At 34.1% G+C, this 7,807-nt stretch overlaps 1 non-coding gene across 1 annotated transcript; it reads right to left on the bottom strand.

The window, feature by feature from the left end:
* Window positions 1–927: 927 nt before the first annotated feature.
* LOC149252680 (U6 spliceosomal RNA) lies at window positions 928–1,031 on the bottom strand. The gene has a single exon (XR_016267756.1). It is a non-coding gene; the product is annotated as a U6 spliceosomal RNA (small nuclear RNA).
* Between the last annotated feature and the right edge of the window lie 6,776 nt (window positions 1,032–7,807).

The following is a 7,807-nucleotide window of genomic DNA, read 5'->3' as shown; positions in this document are numbered from 1 at the left end:
TCAACACTCAATTATGCAATCACTCAGTTAAATGACTCTCTATTTTTAGCTAACTCTTCATGCACTTTGGTGCTGCAAGCTATGGCTGCAGGCTCTCTACCTCGTTGGCTCTGTTGTGGTTTTGTAAGGTCTATTGTTCACGGCGGTGGCTATGATGCCAAAAAACTTTTGATACTCTTCAAATAGTGGGACTCTGCAGACTGCGGCTGTGGATGCTCTTTTTTTTATCAGAGTTTGCAATTTAATTTGTAAACTTGCTCTGATACCAATTTGTTGGAAAGGTAGAGTAGACAAAAAACACAATTCACACATAAAACATGAGCTGCTACTCTTCTATTGATCACACAAAACATAATGATTACAATGAACATGGTGAAGGGTATTTAAACCTTTTCCAACTAGCTAACTGCCTAAAATATCTTGACATGCAACTACATGCAATCTCACACTCAAAGTAGTCTACCACTTAACTCACTTGACTCAACACTCAAACACTCAATCATGCAATCACTCTTGTTAACTGACTAGAGTATTTTTTAGCTAACTCCTTATACAGAAATAATTATCTTATTTTAACAATGACCACCCAACACTAAAACAATGACCACCAATTATTAAAATCCTAATAAATCTATGTGCAGTGTCTATCATGACCCACGATCAAACGCGACCCACGATCAAATGCGGGAAACTCGAATACCCAGCACCAGAACGAACTGCCAGCCAGCGAGAAAAAAACTGTTAATGCAACCTTAAAAAACATACGCTTTCATCCCCTACACAGAACCTTCTAAAAACATATTATAAATAGGTCCCATAATCTCATGGCTCCGAAATTGTATGAAGAAAAAACGAAAACACCAACACCAACTGCATATTCAGTGTCCACTGAAATCTCACACGGGTCAGCAGAAAATATGAACAATGAACAAACTGTCTCAGCAACATTTCTTTATTTGTGTGTCATCTTTGGGCAGGTGCCATATTAATCTTTTCTGTATAATTTTAATAATAAGTCCGAAAAAACAAACAATCCCCAACACTAACAACATTTCCAACCAAATCTCATCTTTTAGATTTCCAATGGTCACCTCGGGGTTCCCATGTCACCTGTGGAGTCGAATTTTTCCAGGTTTTCTTATTATAAATTCAAGATTTTACAAAATTAGAACCTCATAATTGAATTTTTTTTATTTCTTTCTTGATGATAAATTTAACACTTATGGATTGATTTTTAATTTTTTAATTTTATTATTATTATTATCTAATTTTGAAGTCACCATCAAGTTAGACACCAAATTGGTGTATAAAGTTTTCTTGTTTGTAGGACAAGAGATCCATTTCCACACAGCTATTTGACTACTAAATCTACAAAAACATGCATATTCCACCCCTCTGGTTTTTAATTTATAACCTAAAATACATATTCTTAACCATTAAATCCAATCAATCTATATAAAATGATATAATTTATATATATATATATATATATATATATATAATAAAAGAACTATTGACAAACCTACATAATAATACTAAAAGAATAACTCAGGGCAATTACACAATTCAACACATTAAAAGAGGTTATAACAAAGATGTTGATACATTGTAAAAAAAAACAAAGGATTACAAGAAAACAATGATGAATGACATTTAGAGATCACATGGGAACAGTCCATATTCAACATGGACAACTTCCCAAATCTGTTTTAAACATTTCGCTGTTTGCATCAATTTTTTGAAAACAGGAATGTTGATGTTTTTTTGTTGTTTTTATTTGAAGATTCTTGCCTGGCCACTGGGCATAAGCATGAGGAGCTTCCTACAGCTCCCGCTAGATGGTGATATGCAGAACAAAAGTGTGATCCATAGATATACTGAATTTTGTGTATGAAACTTTTTATTCTCAGCACAAGCACTTAAATGCTACAAGCTGTACAATGAATTCATTTTGACTTCATGGGGTGGACTATCATTGCAGCAACAAATGATGTTCCATCCTATATATTTCTTGCAATATCTGCTTTTGTATATTCTGCTTTCAGTCAAATACAATATCTTGCTCTATATGTAGTCTATGTTGCTCAAAATACATATCTGGCTCTAGGTTGTAACAAATTGCTTTTGATATCTTGAGAGTTATTCTTACTAACTTTGTAGCATGTATAAATGTATATGAAAGATGACCTATATAATTTACTACTCATATAATATATACATCGGGCTTTTTTCTTACTTGAAAAAAAATACTAAAAGAAAAACACTCTTAAAACTTACATAACCCCAAGAAAATTATAAATAATATATATACAGTCAATGGATATTCCAGAGTTTGGATCCATCGTTACTATTTCTTATTATCCCAGGTTTAGATTTTATATACAGTCGAGCCTCGTAATATTTGTCCCAGGACGGATCCACAACCTCTTTTCCTGTAAAATTTTAAAGCCTCCCGGAGTGGCCACGTAGCGAAATGCCCGTTGGGTGCAAGAAGTTTGGTGGCAACTTCGTTCTCGATAGAGACCCCATCTCTGTATCTTGGAACGTTCGACAGTGTCCCACCGAAGTGTTTGCGAGAATTAAATATAATCTTGGAGGCTGTCAGGCAAAATTAATGACTAAACAGGAATGGAAAGACTCGCAAGAAAATGCACTCTGACACAATTATGATTAAACATCATGTGAATGATTGGTTCATCTTTTTATTAATGAAATACTATATAATTTTTATTAAGAATGATGTGGAAAAATAATAACTCAATCATTTATAATTAAATTAAAAAATGTTTTCTTTTACAATGATATAAACTGCTGCGTAAACTTTATCATATAATTTAATGCAAGCTTTTTACGTAAATATCGAGAAACATGAATGACTTCAACAGATTTATATACGTACTGTCTGCATGATATTGTTAATCAAGATCGGAATATTTTAGTAATTTAAAAAAAAATCTTGATAATTTTACAAAATTTTAATTGTATTTGATGGGTAAACACGTCCCTGTGCTTAATCGAAGAGCTAGGCAAAGTCAAGTTTTATTGTTGGCATGATACTGATGTTATTTATTTATAGAGAAGTTTAGGTAGAATGAGTGTGTATATTTTGTACTTTTGGGGCAGTGGAATCAGAAAAATATTTCATTTTGGAATGTGAAGCATTCAAAGACATCAGAGAAAGTTATGAGAACATGTTAGCATTAGTTTTTTGGCATTATTTTTTTAGCGACAGGGTTGTTAGAAATCAGAAAAACATTTCATTTTGGAATGTGATGCATTCAAAAACATCAGAGAAAGTGAGAACATGTTAACATTAATTTCTTGTTATTATTTTTTTAGGAACAAGATTGTTAAAAAATTGGGCTAACTCCGAAAAAGATTAAATCAAGAAACTGATATGAGTCAACTAAAACTTAAAATATCATTTTATTTAATATTTTGCAATATCATTTCATTTAATATTTTGCACGGACTTCCCTGCCGATTTGATTTCATTGCCATCGTATCTGTTATCAGCAATATTTATATATAAAAATTAACAAACATATTCTAAGCCTTCCGATTCTTCTCGTAAGTTTCCAATTTTCATTGGTTGCCACTTGAAATCGACTTGTGTCTTGCACGACTCTTTTATTCTTTTGTCTCATTCCTCAACTTGAGATTTTAGGGCACTAAAGAAAGACATGCGCACATGGTTGGATCAAATTGTTTCAATTGTTTATGTGGCGTTATCTTGCGTCTGCATTGATTATCGTTATTAATATTTGTCTGATGTTCGGAGCATCCAGGTGATTCAAATCCGGGTAATTTTATGAATAGAGAGTTTTAAAAGAAAAATAAAGTTAAATAAATGTGTATAAAAAATTGAAGGATTCTAACTCTTATATGGAGCAACATTTTAAAAGTTTTTTTTCTATTTAAGTACGTATATTTCATAAAAACTTAAACCTTAACTTCAAATCGATAAATGTTTTTATAGTTAACAACTTAAGAAGACAAACATTTAAAACGTTTTGCTATTTAAGTACTTATATTTCATAAAATCTTAGACCTTAGCTTCAAATCGATAAATGTTTCTATAATTAACAAGGGAGGCTGCGAGGCAGCAAGTCCCTGCATTAAGTTCAGCCTGTATTTCTGGGTTGATAGAACAGAAGAACATAAATATGAACAGAAACATAGCAGCATGAATAGAAACAGAGCAAGTGGCAACACAACTTCTAGCTCTTGCGCTGGTGTATGAGTTATGCTTTATCAATACATTAAGTTCAACCTCCATTTCTGTTATGTAGGCTTTGTTCTCTTCCTTTGGTTCTACATTCAGACGTTGCCAAGTAACATTGACCAAATATTTATTGGATTAGAGACAAAAGTTTTGTTAACCATTGTTTCAAGGAGGAGCAGATTACAGAATGTTTGTATTTACCTCTCTAAAGAAATGTTTCACTGGGTCACTCTAGTGTCTACTGTCTTCTCTTTGCAAGGAATCGCTCGTATTTTGCAATAAACTATCTCTTCTTGTTTCTTTTGCACAGTGACATTTACAACAAACCCAGTTCCAAACCGAGATTTCAACCGAACTAAAGTGCCAATGCATCGTAGCTTCCCTCGGGCCATGATGGCTATTCTGTCACTCAGTATATCAGCTTCTTCCATTGAATGAGTTGTCAAGAAAATGGCCCGATCCTTCTTCGTATGCTCAATGATGTCCCATACATATCTTCGTGTAACAGGGTCCATGCCAGTAGTCTATAGAGATATATATCAATCAATCAGAACTGAGCTGATTCTGATAGCTTTACTTGTGATAACAAGTTTTCTGCATCCTGCAAGATAATAACCAAACTTCGTTCATCATGTGAATGGCGATTTTGTAAAAAAAAATTAGTCTTGAAGATAGTCACAAGCAATCAATTGCAATAATAAGAAATGGAAAACTACAATTTCTGAGAAAACCAAAGCCAATAAGAACATACAGATTTAATGGCAGATCTTGGTATGCCTGATGCTAGCAAATAGATATAAGTGTTCTCGAGCTGATAGAGCATTCCACAAAATATCAAACTGCAGACTAAATGAAAATTAGAATACTTCATATTGTAGTGACAATGCACAAATAGATGAAGATCTATATAAAATACACAAGATATTCAAGCATAACTACATCCCAATTATTTGAATGTTGGTAAGACAAGATTGTACCTGAGGACAGACTCCCATTATACTTCGAATGTTTGACTTTCCACTTGTGCTTTTAATAGACTACCCATAGATCAGTGCTGTGATTGATTTACGAATACAAAACAAGACTCAGATGACTGTTTAACCCATTCACTCCATTAAGTAAAACTCAGAAGCGAGGATGGGGGAATATGATATTAAACTTTCAAGCCGGATATTGAATCCAATGTTCAATACTCTTATTGTTGTATAAGAAATAGAAGAGTCATTATGCATCAAGAAGTTATTAAGCATTCTCAAAGCAAGATGGCAGACCATTCTAATAATAACTTATGATCCTTGCCATATCTTTTACAAGCTACATTCAATCAAATTTGTTTTGTAATCCAGGATGATATATGGAAAAGTAAAGCTAAGTGAAAAGCATCTGGTTATAGAAAATTACCGTCACCAGCTGTTACTGGTGTAATTCCGGTAAGGCTGTTGATTGTGTTTGTTTTTGCACAGTGACATTTACAACAAACCCAGTTCCAAACTGAGATTTCAACCGAACTGAAGTGCCAATGCATCGTAGCTTCCCTCGGGCCATGATGGCTATTCTGTCACTCAGTATATCAGCTTCTTCCATTGAATGAGTTGTCAAGACAATGGCCTGATCCTTCTTCGTATGCTCAATGATGTCCCATACATATCTTCGTGTAACAGGGTCCATGCCAGTAGTATGTAGAGATATATATCAATCAATCAGAACTGAGCTGATTCTGATAGCTTTACTTGTGATCACAAGTTTTCTGCATCCTGCAAGATAATAACCAAACTTCGTTCATCATGTGAATGGCGATTTTGTAAAAAAAAATCAGTCTTGAAGACAGTCACAAGCAATCAATTGGAATAATAAGAAATGGAAAACTACAATTTCTGAGAAAACCAAAGCCAATAAGAACATACAGATTTAATGGCAGATCTTGGTATGCCTTTGATGCTAGCAAATAGATATAAGTGTTCTCGAGATGATAGAGCATTCCACAGAATATCAAACTGCAGACTAAATGAAAATTAGAATACTTCATATTGTAGTGACAATGCACAAATAGATGAAGATCTATATAAAATACACAAGATATTCAAGCATAACTGCATCCCAATTATTTGAATGTTGGTAAGACAGGATGGTACCTGAGGACAGACTCCCATTATACTTCGAATGTTTGACTTCCACTTGTTCTTTTAATAGACTGCCCATAGATAAGTGTTGTGATTGATTTACGAATACAAAACAAGACTCAGATGACGGTTTAACCCATTCACTCCATTAAGTAAAACTCAAAAGCGAGGATGGGGGAATATGATATTAAACTTTCAGACCGGATATTGAATCCAATGTTCAATACTCTTACTGTTGTATAAGAAATAGAAGAGTCATTATGCATCAAGAAGTTATTAAGCATTCTCAAAGCAAGATAGCAGACCATTCTAATGATAACTTATGATCCTTGCCATATCTTTCACAAGCTACATTCAATCAAATTTGTTTTGTAATCCAGGATGATATATGGAAAAGTAAAGCTAAGTGAAAAGCATCTGGTTATAGAAAATTACCGTCACCGGCTGTTACTGGTGTAATTCCGGTAAGGCAGTTGATTGTGGTCATTTTTGCACAGTGACATTCACAACAAACCCAGTTCCAAACTGGGATTTCAACTGAACTGAAGTGCCAATGCATCGTAGCTTCCCTCGGGCCATGATGGCTATTCTGTCACTCAGTGTATCAGCTTCTTCCATTGAATGAGTTGTCAAGACAATGGCCCGATCCTTCTTTGTATGCTCAATGATGTCCCATACATATCTTCGTGTAACAGTGTCCATGCTAGTAGTCTGTAGAGATATATATCAATCAATCAGAATAGAAGGATAGGCATCTAACTGTACAAGAGGAAACTGGTATCTAAGAAGATTGCTAATTTACAACAGAGGAAAGAAATTGCAAATTTCCTGGATCTGCAAAAGGGAGAAGTCTAAGAAGAAAGCATAAACAGGGTGGAATGATTGAAAATACAGGTTCATCCAAGAAAACCAGTTTAGGATCTCCTATGAGGGCTATTGCCACACTAAGGCGACGCTTCATTCCTCCGCTGTAGCTGCCAGCCCGAATATGAGCTGATTCTGATAGCTTTACTTGTGATAACAAGTTTTCTGCATCCTGCAAGATAATAACCAAACTTCGTTCATCATGTGAATGGCGATTTTGTAAAAAAAATCAGTCTTGAAGACAGTCACAAGCAATCAATTGCAATAATAAGAAATGGGAAACTACAATTTCTGAGAAAACCAAAGCCAATAAGAACATACAGATTTAATGGCAGATCTTGGTATGCCTTTGATGCTAGCAAATAGATATAAGTGTTCTCGAGCTGATATGTATTTGATCTGCCTCTACCTAAAATCAACACATATTTAGTGAATTCCAAGTCGATGAAACGAAATGAGACGACTGTTGATCTTAACTTTTAAGTCTGTAGCGAATTTTGATTAAGGATAAAACCATAGAAATCAAGACATTGCTTTTCTAGTTAATCAATTTTCATTTGCAAATTCAGCAATGTCAAGTGAGACATTAAGCTAAGAC

This window comes from Pinus tabuliformis, chromosome 7, assembly GCF_031772625.1.
Source record: "Pinus tabuliformis cultivar Carrire ecotype Pingquan chromosome 7, CPIR1, whole genome shotgun sequence".
Classification (NCBI taxonomy): Eukaryota; Viridiplantae; Streptophyta; class Pinopsida; order Pinales; family Pinaceae; genus Pinus; species Pinus tabuliformis.
Note: the sequence above shows the minus strand (reverse complement) of the source record. Positions and strands in the feature narration are given on the sequence as shown.